Source organism: Dermacentor andersoni, chromosome 2, assembly GCF_023375885.2.
Source record: "Dermacentor andersoni chromosome 2, qqDerAnde1_hic_scaffold, whole genome shotgun sequence".
Classification (NCBI taxonomy): domain Eukaryota; kingdom Metazoa; phylum Arthropoda; class Arachnida; order Ixodida; family Ixodidae; genus Dermacentor; species Dermacentor andersoni.
In genome coordinates, this window is record NC_092815.1 from 211648860 (window position 1) to 211662712 (window position 13853).

A 13853-nucleotide genomic window follows, 5' to 3' on the forward strand; every position below is an offset into this window, starting at 1 on the left:
CGAATCTATATAGTTGTTTATATAGCTGATAAAACTACCGACCTAAGTGCGTATAGCTGTCTAATGATTTGCTATCACAATCAGTACTCCGCATTTCTGGCGAAGCTACGATTTTTTAAGAAAGACGTATCATTCTGTCCTCAAGGTGTTAGGAGAGCCAATATCTGTAGCGATGGCAGCTCGGTCTGGCGCGTCTGGGCTCTAGAACGTTAGTCGACGTTTTTTTCCCCCTTTTTTTTCTCATAGAGAGAGTAGCGAATATAGAGAGACAGCGTACATACAGGTAAGGCAGGGAGGCTAAGCAAATGCTCGTCCGGTTTTCTACTTTACTTGAGGCAAGCTATAAATACAAATAATGGGTTCCAATCCACGCTGTGAAGGCAGTCGGCCAGCGAATCTGCAGTATCGCCTGATCCGATAGGTCATGGTGACATAGCCTTGAACTGGGCCCTACCTAGCCTGAGCACGACGCCGTTGTACACATCGAAGTTGCTGTTCCCGTCGCCGCTCAATGTGTTCAGGCTGCTCTTAAGGAGTCCTAACTATGCGTGCCCTTTTCATAGCAGTATCATAACACAGATGAAATCGGTTGCTTGGCGCTGCAAGCGGCAACCGCAATCTTTACCGGGAAACGCTTGCGGCGAACGCTATGCGCGAAGGCGATCTTTGTGTTTTTTTCCTCCGCGTCATAGAGTTTCTCACTATATTACCTAGAGGGAAACCTGGCGCTGCCGCGCTGTGGTATGCATGGGAATGCCGGTATATTGTGACTTCGGATTGGCATCGTTCTCGGAGAGCCAGGCAAGCACCGTTCCGTCTGTCACAATGATTAATTTTCTACTAAAACAGCACGCAAAAAGCTGCTTTAGCTTCATTATTACACAAAAGCATGTTTTGTTCAACTATGATAACTTGTTATTGCATGTACAATTATATGAAACGTAAAAAGTGCCAGCGGGCCGCTAAAGTTTCAAAGACAGACGACAAGATTCGCACTCGCTTTGGAACAGTTTGTCGTCTGTTCTTGGTTTTCTTCGCTTCGTTATGCATTGTAGGTGAGCAAAGATGTAATATGCGTGAATTGAAACATTTTATGAAGGTTTTACTTTAAGAACGCATTATTTGTGTAGCCAAATCCACGTTCTAGACGAAGCCTCTTACAACACCAGCCAACACGAGCCTCGGAGACACATGTACCGTCAGTCCCATGACTGCACGGCGCCTCTTATCAAACTCCCATAGACGGTGGCGCCTGATTTCTCTCTAGGTGTAATAGTGAGACACTCTATGCTCCGCATGGCCGGCTACGCCGCTGCCTTGGACGTGCGGAGTGGAGCGCCACTTGGTGGTGCTGCAACGAAGCCAGCGGCGCACGCGGGGCGCGTCTCCTGCTATGATTACTTCAGTTTTAGGCAGTGGAGGCGAAGAAACGCCGGGATCCTAGTCACATACACTTTCTCTATAAAACACAGTGGTAACATCAAGGACGATAGCTAAATAAGCTAAGATCACAGGTGGATGTACATACACGTCTGCAAGTGGTCGTCTACACCTGTTGTGCTTGAGAACTCCAGCAGAGCTCCTGTTGCTTATCGAGGAAGCTAACGTGGTTTTATCCACGTAATTAACAAATTCATGTTTTTGGGCGTTCAACGTGTCAGGCTAACACCGCTCCAGCAGACTCTACCCCTGCCGCAGCGCTACTTCTCCCTCGCTCCCCAATTGGACCGCTCGAGTTTCCTCCTTTTCGGCCGTAATCGACGAATTCCTGATTGTGCGCGGCAAGCGCCTCCCGAACGCAAAAGCACGCGGGCAGCTATGTGCTGGCTGTACACGCTATGTACAACGACTAGCTGCACCGGCGCACTCGCACGAGCATTAGTCGAGGAAGCCAACTACGGCGATGATGAATTTAGGTGTTTCGTTCGGAATTAAACATTCTCGCACAGGCGGCGGGGGTTCTCCCTGTGAGGAGAGTGACTCCCTCCCGCTTGCCGTTCCACTCGATCGCTGCAGCGCTTCTCGCGTGCCGCCAGGGCCACGTCGCGTATCGCGCAGCGTTCGCAAGCTGCGCCCCGTAGGCGCGCGCCCTTTCGACGGCGAGCCGTTCAACGCTTCGAGCCGCGCGGCCCGGCCAAAAAGGGGGCACCGTTTAATAATTCGAAACCCTCGTCGGCTGCCGCGGACCCTTGCATTCTGGCCCTGAGCCGGACCGTCCATTGTTGTGCAAATTGAGTTGTTAAGGATGATGGATGCGCGCGCCGCCCACTTGCTGCCGAGACAAAGCCCGGGCCTCTCTCCTCCTTCTCCCTCCAGCCGCGTACGCTTCCGCGCTGACAGACTTTGCACGAAATTCGGCGGCGAGCGCAAAACGTTGCGCGGCTGAGCGAGCGCGTCCGCCGTAGCGGAGGGTGCGAGAAACGCAGTACGTGCTGCGGCCGCCCGGGCGCGCTCGAGCACCCGCGAGGATAATGCAGGTGCGTCCGGAGCTCGGCTCGGCGCGCGGGAGAGCCGATGATTTGCAAAGTTTAATTATGCCCCGGCTCAAGTCGCCTGCGCGCAGCCTCGTTCGTTTGCCGCCGCTCTCGCTCGCCCCCCGTCCTTTTCTTCGCGCTGGAACGCTTGTTCGTTGACGAGCTTAGCGTTGATGAGGCTCGCTGGTTTGGCGACGCCAGAGTAGAGCGGCTCTCTCCCTTCCTTCCGGGAAGAGACTCCACATTTCATATGGGCTGGCCTAGCTGTCCCCGAAGAATTGCGGACGCAGTTGGCGGTCCTCCGTGTACGCCTACCCCTGGCCTCTTTTCCGTTGGACATCATCAGGTGCCGCGAAAAGCCGTGCTTGAAGGGGACGCGAACGGAGCGGTTAATCTCTGGATAAGCTGGCGGCGCGCATTTGGTGGCCATCTTCTCGCCCCGCTTCGGACGGCTGTCTCTTCGGAAATGAGGCCGGGAAGCTGCGGATAGACAGTCGCGCGCGAAATAGGACGCACGAACAACTGTTGCCATCGAATTGTGCGAATGCGCGAAGCGCAGAAAGTCAGCTGAGCACGGGGCCGGGGATTCTGGTGTTTTTCGCACTTTCGCGGTCGTATTGATTTAACCATATGCGAGAAAAAGAAGGAAAAGTACCGTATTTCTACACACACACACACACACACGCACGCACACACACACACACACACACACACACACACACACACACACACACACACACACACACACACACACACACACACACACACACACACACACACACACACACACACACACACACACACACACACACACACACATATATATATATATATATATATATATATATATATATATAATGTATATATATAGATAGTTTAAAAATCCTACCGAGAATTGGTTCGAACGTTATGGCCTCTAGTCGCTTCCCTTGAGTCAAATAGGCACAACAGGTGGTCCATGGACGCGGCTCCTCCTGTATGGAAGACACTCACGCGAGGCACGCTGATGATACTGACCTACGGGCACTTTCCTCGCAAATAACGCCTTGTTGAGTTTTTGGCTCCGCAAAATAGCAGGAGGGCTGCTATTTCGCGTCACTCAATTTGTCTGCTGTCTCCTAAGTGTTCTGCTGAAGGCTGTGTCACCAATTTTGACGTTAGCAACTCGTGGCCCTGTCGCCTTCCGTACGCGTTTCCTGTGCATGCGACGCACGATTGCCGGTCGTCAGTGCGATGTGAGATGTGTCCTCTCGAGCGCGAACTAAACCCGGAGAAAGCAACTTCTTAGCCTATGGCTGGCTCTGACCCTTAGTCCTGCCGATGTAGCTAATTTCAGAAAACGCGCATCACACGTGTAGTCTCCGCAGTGCGCGGGCAAATGCACCCTTTCTTTTTTTCCCCTCCTTTGCTCGTAAGATTTAGCACGTGTCGTTACTAGCCCGAATAATCTTATACGCCACTCCTTTCGTGAATCTGACAAGCGGTTGTGTTCGTCCCATATCCATATAGATGTAGCTGTTCTTGGATATATGAATGTTACTTGTTTAGGCAGATCATTTAAAAAGTGTTTCTTGTGATATTTTGCTGTATCGCTTACTTTTCCCATCTTTGGTAGCGTTTTCCCTTGTAGCCACTAGCTCACTTTAATTGCTAGCTTAGCTGCACGTTGAAGTTGTGCGCAGTGAATTTATCCCCTCAGCACGACAGAGAAAGTTTTTCGAGTTGCACGTACGGCGAATTGCCCGAGAAAGCTATCCGGTTCTTTCCTTCGCGCCACGGCTTCTTTGGTGTCGAAAAGACAACAAAGCGAGGGAGGCGAGGTGAGGCAGTCTCATAAGCGGCAGCGACCTGGCACCTTTCTTTTCCCTAGTGACAAATCCCTCCCGCCGGACGGTTTAATTTGGCCTCGAGGTGAAAGTGGCGATCACTTTCTCTCTCTGTCTCTTTCAACGCCCCACCTGCTTGCTTTCTTTCACTGCCTCGCCGAGGTATGTCTCCGTTTTAGTGCCTGCGTCTTGGCTCAACTCGTAGACACCCTGATGGAAAGTAGAAATTACAAAAGAAGAAAGAGAATTGACGAGGAGATAAGCCGGTTGCAGAAACGAAATTGGAAGCCACGAGTACGTGGAAGAAGAAATGAGAAAGGTGAAACGCGTGAGATACGGCCGTATCTGCCGCCTCGATTGCTCCCCCCCCTCCCCACTCTCCCTCCTCTTGTTTTCTTCTTCTTTTTCTTGCGTTCTTCTGCTCCTAGAACCTTTGCTACTTTCTTTTTTATATACCTTTTTCTTACGTATCGTGGTGTTTACGGCTCGCTCCCTTCGAAGTTCATTCGGTGGCAATTTATTGCGGGTTTAAATCTTTCTTGTGCCGGCGCTGCCTGCGCTGCTCTCGTCCAGGCTTTCACCGGCACACACCGTTCTCGCTTGCTTTATCACTCTGAACAATTTCTTCTTTAATTTTCGCTACTTTCTCGTTCCTGTGGGATATTCGTCTTGTTGATAGACGCCATTAGTCAGCGTCACCGATTATCGACTAATTTAGGCCTCATTCGTTTCCCTGGCTCCCAAAAAGTCCATAAAAAAAAAAGAAAGGAAACGTTTGTGACTAATCGAGTTGTTCATTTTTCTGCCCTCTTTTTGGGGCTAAACATTACTGACGATTCGTTTTCTGTGTTGATGTTGCACGTTAAGGCAGTTTTTATTACTACTAGATGCTGAGAGATAAGTGCACCTATTACGAAAACACCTCCCGATGAATCGAAGTGTACTTTTAATTAATTAATTTTCGCCCCAACTACGAAATCAAGGTCCAAGCAGGGTGGGTAATACGAACGAAAATAAAACGGCAATACAGAACATAACAAACAGCCTCATTATAAGCAAAATATTGGTATGAATCAATAGTGCTATCAATTGAAGCAAACTTGGTCGCTTACGTGGTTATGCTTCCTTTTTATACGGCCAAACCTCTAATTACATTGTCTTTTTTGTTTTATCTGGCTGAGGAAGTTGCTGCTTCTGCAGCTTGTTTCTGTGTGTGCCAACAGCTCTTATTACTCTTCAAATTTTGTTCAAATAAATAAATAAATAAATAAATAAATGTGAGGTCTTTCGTGGCTAACTTGAATGTTGTTCTTACTAGGGATTTTCCTTACTTGGTGTTTACTAGCGAGGCGTCCTCAAGAAAACACGCGAACGGAAAGAAGCCAGCCTACTGTTATGCTGTGGTGTCATGAGCAGATTTCGGTGTTTCATACATATCGCACTTTCTTTTTTCCCCCCTCCGATTAGAAAACAAACTTATTTCCTATGGCAGCAAGAAGGTTTTCCTTCCACACCCAGCTCTGCAGCTACTGAAAAATCGCTCACAGAGATCTTGTCAAAATTTGTCGTTGGACCATTAACTGAAAAGATGCCATTGGGACCTTCGCCTGATCCTCGTCATCAGCCTGATAGTCTGAAGGCTCTCAACAAATTTTTATATGAGAGCGGACTGGACAAGAGGCATTGAAGAGTCTTGGAGCGTGCAATTTTCACCACCATCTTCATCCTCATAATCAACGTCTTCGTCTTGGAGCGTGCAAGATTTTCACCACCATCTTCATCCTCATAATCAACGTCTTCTCTATTCTTTCGGTCTACACCCTTTACCCAACGCCGAGTAGCAGGTCAGAACATTGATTCAGGCTGACCTCTCAGCTTTTATATCATAATAAATACCTCTTTCTCTCTCACGCTCTCTGGAGAGACCGGCTCAAAAATTTTTCGTGACACGAAACGGACCTTGCGTTTCTTCAGGCTCCGCCACATGACAGCCGAGCGAAAGGCGAAGCCAGCATTGCAGATTGTCAGATTTTTATTGTGGTCGTTAGGTTGATTTACTGATTTAATTGAATGCATTTGCAAGTGTTGGCAAGAATTTTTATCGCAATGTTCCCCACTAGCTATGAATTGTTCAGTGGTTACATATTGTTGCTGAGAGGTAAAACGGACACATTGCAGCAATAAGTGCGTTCGTTGCCTTTGAAATAGAGATAACGTCGGCAAAGAACGCCCTCTTTCTTGCACACGCTACGCCAGGGCTGGTCGGAAGTGCTTACGGTCTCTTTCATCTAAGAAACATGTAGAAAAGAAGAGGCAGTGGCAGATCTGACGGTTGCTACCGCAGTCACGGCAAAGCTCTGTGCGGCAATATGATACAGGAAGTTCGGGACGCGGAAGCGACCGCGGAGCAAGCAGCGTTCAGTGGTCGTTTGACCATCGCCAAGCAGTGGGACTTCCTTGACAATAGGCGGATTGGCCGAAGCTGCGCCAGAGAAAGGATGCGGCTCGGAGGAGGGCGACTCCATCAAAGGAGTCTGTCGGGATTAGGGAGTGGCGTGGTCTTGCGTGGTTTTGGGAGAGAATCTAAAAAAGGAATAAACAAGCAAACGAAAAGGGAGTGTATAGTACTAGTGGCCATCGCCATAGGCGGTGCTGGGTATCTTCGATGAGGCGTGCGAAAGCGGCGGGCGCTGTCTCTGAGCGTGCTTCTCGCTTCGTCACATCCCTACCCTCATGTGCTGCCGCACTGCGTGGGAAGAAAGGTTTTCTCTCCCTGTGGCGCTTCCCTACTGCGCTGGCTTTAATCAATGATAATGGAAAGCGAGGCAACAAAAGCTCGGCTGCCGAAATGGCTATCGCGGGAGTGTGGCTTGCGTGCGCGCGTGCTCCTGCGCCACTGCCTGAACTCCCCCCCCCCCATTCCCTCCCTCCCTCCCTCCCCCCCTCCACACACACACACACACACACCCTCTATTGGTGTTCCCATCTTCTTTGCTTTTGATTTCCTCTTCGCGAGCTGGTGCTCTGGAACTCACTCGCTCGGTGTCGAGCAGTCGTTGGCGCGTGGCTTGTCCTCGAATTCCTCTCCCTTACTCCCTCTCTCTTTGCCTAATAGTCTACCGAGAGCTCATCGCGCCGGCAGCAGCTACTGAGCTGGAAATGCTGCCGGTGTCTCCCTCCGAAGCCGCGTTGGAAGCGAGCGACCGGCTAGCCCGTTCGGTGCGGGCTCTTCTTTCTTATTTTTGTCGTTTTCTTCCAGCGCTGCTCGTTTCCCCCGAATTTAGTTCTCCGTTCCCCTTCTTCTCACACTCGCGTTCTCCCCCCGCTGCGTCATTTCCTCCGCGCTTCTCAGTGCTGCAGGCATGTGGCACGGAAATTTTGCTCTGCTGGGCTAGGAGCCAAGGAGCTCAAGAGAGTCGGCAGCGGATCGTTGTACGCGCCTGGACGCTTTGCCTTCACCAACTGTCACATACGCCCGTGACGTGCGAGTTGTACCTGCAGGCCCTACAGTTCTGTTCGAACCGTTGCTACCCTTTCTCAGCGTTGAGCCGTCTCTTTTTTCCCGTCTTCCCTAAGCTCGCGCTTTGGCTACATGGTTTACGCTGCGTGAGGAGGAATGGGAACGAACATATGCGTGCATTAGTGCTTTCTGGCCACAGAGTAAGCCAAGAAGAAAAGGAAAAGCTGGCTTCAATGGGTGGATGTGAGGTTCGTTTGCATTGTCTGATACGGCTTCACCGTATCTGTGGGAGTTTCACTTGATTAATTATTAGGCTGGCTGGGCCATTTTGTAAGCATTAGCAAATGCAAAACAGTTGAATTAGGGAAAGAAAAAAAGTAGTAAACTCAGCTGTGCGGCATTTAAAACGAACGACGATGTACTATAGCCTGTGCGAATTGTAATTGTGCAAAAAACTATGTCTGCTATGCTGTGGAGATACAAAGTCGAGTTCTTAGTGCTGATGTTTTTGTGAACGACCAACTATTTCTTTACATTCAGTAGATTGTTATCCACGTTGACGCATGTTTTCGTTGCGCTCGAAAGCTAGTAATGGTGATGAATGTTCGGTGTCCAAAATTTGAAGATTTGAAAACGGGCTACCCTTCTCTCGCCCCAAAGAACAACCGTAACAAACACAAGAAGCTGTGTTAAAGTCTAACCTATTATCTCACGTCTCCTGCAGCAGTTATTTCTTTTGCTTTTCTTCTCTCTTATTATTATCTATACATTGGATGACGCAGTACTTTTTGTCATTCATAACTCTTTAGTTATTCCTTTTATTAGTTCATCCCTCTCTTCGTATGTGCTAGCATTGCAGTTAGAAACACATTGAGCAAGGACATGGCTAAGAGAAAAAGAAACAGAACTCGTATTTTCGGCTGCTCATATTATGTGGTCAGGGCTGATATACATATGGTAATGGGGCAGATGTCAGTTGCACTAGTTACAGACTCACTGTAGTACACATCGTACTTTCCGCGTTTCGGCAGGTGATTTTTAGTGGTTATGTATTTCCCTTAGGTTGAGTGCTAGGAGTGCATATCGTAACCCTGTACTGTCGCTTCTTGCTTCGTTTGTTAGCTCCTCATCCAGAATGCCAATACTTAAAGTGATGTCGTCTCTTTGCAGGTCTGGGCAGCACATCTCGTGGGAAGCTGTACTTGACAAGCCACGGCCATCAGAATTGTCGGGTTTTCTTTTCCGCTGGACGCTAGGTGACGCCTCTTTCGCACCTGCCTCGGATGACGGTAGCAGGGTAAGCCCTCATCTTCCTTTTCTTTGCAGTTGACTTTTCCATCGTATGTCGTGTCAGAATCTTCATTTGCTTTCAAAAAAGAAAGAAGAAAAGAAAACGGCGGAACCTAGTTGGACAAGGACCCGGGCCAGTGTCCCCCGACACCACTATGTACCGCCCATCCCCGCTTGTCGTTTTTGTCGCAGCAGCAGGCAAATTGGCAAATAAGATTAAATATTGCTTACGGTGTGCTGACGCGTGGCCTTGACTTCGCCCGGCACTTTGTATGTACGTAATCTCCATGAGAGCTCGCAGCTGTTAGCATATCGCCGTCCTATAGATTTGCTGTCACTGATCCCTTTCAGTTCAAACCGAATCCCTTTAAAAAAATTGGCCTACCTTTCTTTTTGTAGCGCAGCTCTTAGGCGCCCATTCCTGCGGCGAGCGTCGGCGTCCCTCGTAACCGAGCGAACGATTACAGCGAAGGATGAAAGAGCGAACACGGAGTGCAGCGGGGAATGAAATACAGCGATAGCGAGGAAAGCATTACGAGGAAAGCGGAGAAGGAGGGTATGACGAAAGCGTAAGAAGAAAAGCGTAGTGCCGCGCAAGCCGGGCTCTGCGACGACGATGGCTGCGAGATTGCGCCAGAGTAGCGCGCGTCCTCTGTCACACTGGCTAACCTCCCTGTCTTTCCTCTCATTTGTCTCCTCCTTCTCTGTTCACCGATTACGCCACCGATACCAGCCATGGAAATAAAGCGCTACATGAGCGGAGGTCTGTCTGCGGCGGCGGCTGTGATTCGCGCCCACGCGTCACCCACGCGCTGCCCCTCGCTATCTCCCGGTCAGCGAGGCAGTCGCGCCACACTTCGCTTCGTTTGCAACGTGCCGCACGAGACAGATTGTTTGCGCCAGCCAAGATATTATGAAATAAAGACACGTATAGAGCTGCGCTCAAATTTCGCATTAGGAAGTATCGTAATCATCGGCGAATTTTAACAGCGTTGGTGTTTAAGCTGGTGGTTAGGCCGGCGAACGTGCGCAGCAAAACCTCGCCAAGCGATGACGTCATCGTGCGCGCCGGCACCCCTTCACTGTAGCTTTGCTTCGCCGCGTCGTAATGAGGCCGCGCATGCGCAGATGCGGATGCGCGGCAGAGATGCCGTGATATTACCACGCGGGTATAAAAGCAGCTCCGCTCCGCCACCCCGCCGACATAACAGCCGGGTCTCCGACTAAGAGAGAGATGGGGTGACAGAAAAACGTCACTCCCGAAGAAGAGAAAGCGCAACGCGAAAGCGTTTGTACTCGAGAACGGATGCGACGACTTCGGTCCAATCCGGAATATCGCACCGATGAAGCGACGGTGAAACGTCAGCGAGTTGGAGAAGATCACGAGCTGGCGTTACTGAGCAAAACCGTGCGTACAACCACACGCGTTGAGGTCGAGGTTTACCGGGGTGAAGACGCGCTGGACGAAGATTTGCCCTGTGTAGTTGTGCCATCTGGCGACGAAAGAAATGACTGGTGCTGAAAATAAAAAAACAGCACATTGTACATACTTTAATGACTGAGTGTTCATTGCTCATGGCTAACGTACGGCACCACGCTGAAAACTTGACCGAGTCTCGAAGCATAACCACGCAGAAAACTTGGCCTAGTGTCCAAGCATAACCAAGCATAAACTTAGCCGAACCAAGAATAACCCAGGTGGGGCCGCCAGCTTCGCTGTTTGCCCAGTCTTCGCGCCACTAGTGCGAAGCTGCCCCAAATATATAAAAATAATCAGTTTCAACTGAAAACTCTGAGCCATAAGTATGCATTACTATCGTGCCCATGGCATCGATCACTTTGCGCGTGCGCTTTTCGACCAAGACGCCGGACAATAGACGTCACAAAATTAATCATCTAGGGCTGAATTCATAATGTTCTTGGTTTGTATAGACGCTATTCATGCTGGTCCCGTGGGCGCCGCCATGTTTGATCACGTGGTGACGCGTCCATTGCTTGCCTCAGCTGTTTTCATTTTCACATGTGCCTGATGCCCCGGGACGGCTCAGTAAACATCTAATTAGGCGGATATCGTTTACGGTGACTAGATGGACGACATAAGGCGTTGGCCACAGCTTCAGAGCACATGTACTAGAAGAGAAGCTTGGGCGAGTTGGTGATGATTCATGTTTGGGAAATTAACAGCGCAAAACATACAAGGACAATGGAAAAGAAGAACACGACACTGGCACACGTTTTCCACGTGTGTTTCGACAAGTTCCCAGGATGGCTCCTAATGCGCATGCGCAGTCGCTTAGTTGTTTACGGGTTGGTCTGTGTCGGCCTGTGTATATAAATGTGACTTTCCTCAAAATAAACATCAGTTGGGAGTCAGCGCCAGTGTCGTGTTCATCTTTTGCTTCGTGCTTGTCTGTTTTGCGCTGTTAATTTCCGAGACATGATTCAGAGGACATGTAAGCGTTTTCGGCGCTCACTACGCCTTGTCCTAACGATGCCAGCAGCGTACACGGTGCTTGTACTAGCAGAAGGTGTAGAAATGTATTCCAAGCTGCGGACGCTTTGCACTTCTGAGATAAATCAGGATCAGTGTCTCTTGCTCTTCGTTCATTATTTGCCAGTCACCTTGAAGCAACGTCCTTTCGTGTTTCTGACTCAGCAACGTTTCTCGTGACGGACACTATCCGATTGTTATATGTTCTGCGTAATCATCGCGGGTTTGCTCAGCAGCGGTAGATTTGTTCTTGCCGCTCGCTAGACTTGGAACATGGATGTTCTGTACCTCGTGATAGCTTGTAGCAAAAACACACAGTCACTCGCTTACTCTGTGGATCATCACAAAACGTTCAGCTTTGTAGATTCGTGTGTTGTTGGTGCAGTCTGTCACCCACGCTTTGACGCATTTGTTCAGTAGCGCGCCCGTTCACTTATTGTAGATACGTGGGCGACAGAGTGGGCATAACTTTAAGTGTTACTTGGGGTGAATGTGTGTAGATAGCGTTCGATAATCCCGATATGCTAGGAAGCGGCGCTACTCCTTTTGTCACTGTTTAACGAGTGGTATTCACTATTGCTGACCTTTCGGGGTTGAAGTCATTTGATCGTAGGTTAGCGTTATAACGCTGGTGGATGAGCGATTCTTTTTTACCATCAAAGGAAAGCCATGCGTCGCGAAGGACTGGCAACACGGGCAGTCCTTGAGTAGCAGCGGTCCCTGAACTTGTCCACGCAGCTGCATTCCATTCCTGTGCCAATCACTATTTTTGCAGTCAACTCCTGTACACGCCTTCCCTCCACAGTCCCACATTATGCCGCACGAATGGAGCACAGTGCGTCACCGATCACTCAGTTGCATTTCCAACAGCCGATCGCACAGTAGCAGTGAAGGCGATGGTTTCGCATTCGTGCGCTTTCGCGTGAGGCAAAGTGCAGTACGTAGCGGCACGCCGGCGGAAGCTCCATCTCGTTCCTATAGAGAAAACTACTCGGCGAGAAGCGTCTATACGAACGACTCGTCAATGATTGGCCACATTCACTAATACGTTGGCCATGACAATCGACAAGCGCCCGTTCTCAAGCACCGTCCAAGCATACGAATTGCTTTGCGGATAATGACCCTGATGGGTAAACGAATTCCATTCAGCCGCGCTCTATCACTGGTCGCCTAATATGGGCAGCAGGAACGTTATGACATCAGCAAGGTCCGTTTACTGAGGTCAGGCAATGGCGCCGCACGCAACACGACCCCAGATTTAAAAGCCTTGCGGAACACGCGCAATATTTGGAGTATATACTCGAGGTTGCGTTGTCCCACTACGGCGCAGCAACCGAGCGACGACGCAATTTCGTCGCAAGGGCACGTGTCCGATGGGGAGGAAGTGAGGAGGCGCGCTGTTGGCTTCTTGGTTGTCGTGCGTGCGCGCGGTGCCACTGAAGCCGCGTACTGGTCGGGCACGATGCGCGTGTCGTGCTGCAGCATTTCACATCCTGCTCGCTCCCGTGGCCCGATCGATGTGCTCTGCCTAAATTGCGCCCCCGCCCGCAATGATCCCTCCTCTTCGTCCCCCCTCCCCTCCCCCCCTCACCACTTTCAGAGCGCGTGCCCCGGACCGCGGCGCAGCCGCTGCAATGCTCGCCGACTGGCCCTCCTCGCAGCGCCGTAGCGATCGACGCGGCAGACCGGCGTTCTCTCCGATCCAGGAGAGAGAGAGGGAGAGAAAGAGAGAGAGAGCTCGGTTTTGTGTACACTTTGCGCTGCCTAATACAGTGCAGCAAGCAAAAGCGTAGTGGTTTTTGAGAGTTGGTAAATATGACATAGCAGCGCACGATAAACAAGGACCTAGAAAAAGAGAGACGAAGAGACAGGAAAGTTGAAAAGTCAGTGCCAGGTGTGTCACCGGCGCTCTCTATTTGTTCTTGTTTATCGTGCGCTGCTACGTATGTGAAGAAGTCGCATAGAGGTAGTGCCGACCGAGCGGGGAACTCGTTCAAAGGACGCACTGAATCAAAGCGGTGAGTTTGGCGAATTGGTTGGTTAGCACCGTCGAAAACAAACGGCGCCAGGAAAACATAGAACGAATAAATCAGACAACACGGGCGATGTGCACGGTGAAGTAAAACATGTAGTTGCGATCGCAACGCCCGTGTGGCTCGATTGTGTCGTCCTGTGTGTGTGTGTGTGTGCTTTCGCGGCTGTTTGTTTACGACAATACGTAAATTCGTAAATTAGAGGGGAACAAAAACGGCGACACGTAAGGCGACTTCGAACCTTTTTATTCCGTACACGCTCGCAGGTGTGCATACACA

General features: G+C 50.1%; 1 protein-coding gene across 1 annotated transcript in view; it reads left to right on the forward strand.

Moving 5' to 3' along the window:
* The window catches only part of LOC126540110 (uncharacterized), a 613572-nt gene that overhangs the window by 369935 nt on the left and 229784 nt on the right, over positions 1–13853 (forward strand). Inside the window, exon 3 of the mRNA XM_050186902.3 lies at positions 8931–9057. The gene's annotated coding sequence lies outside the window, so the exon portion shown is untranslated. The remainder of the gene's footprint in view (positions 1–8930; positions 9058–13853) is intronic.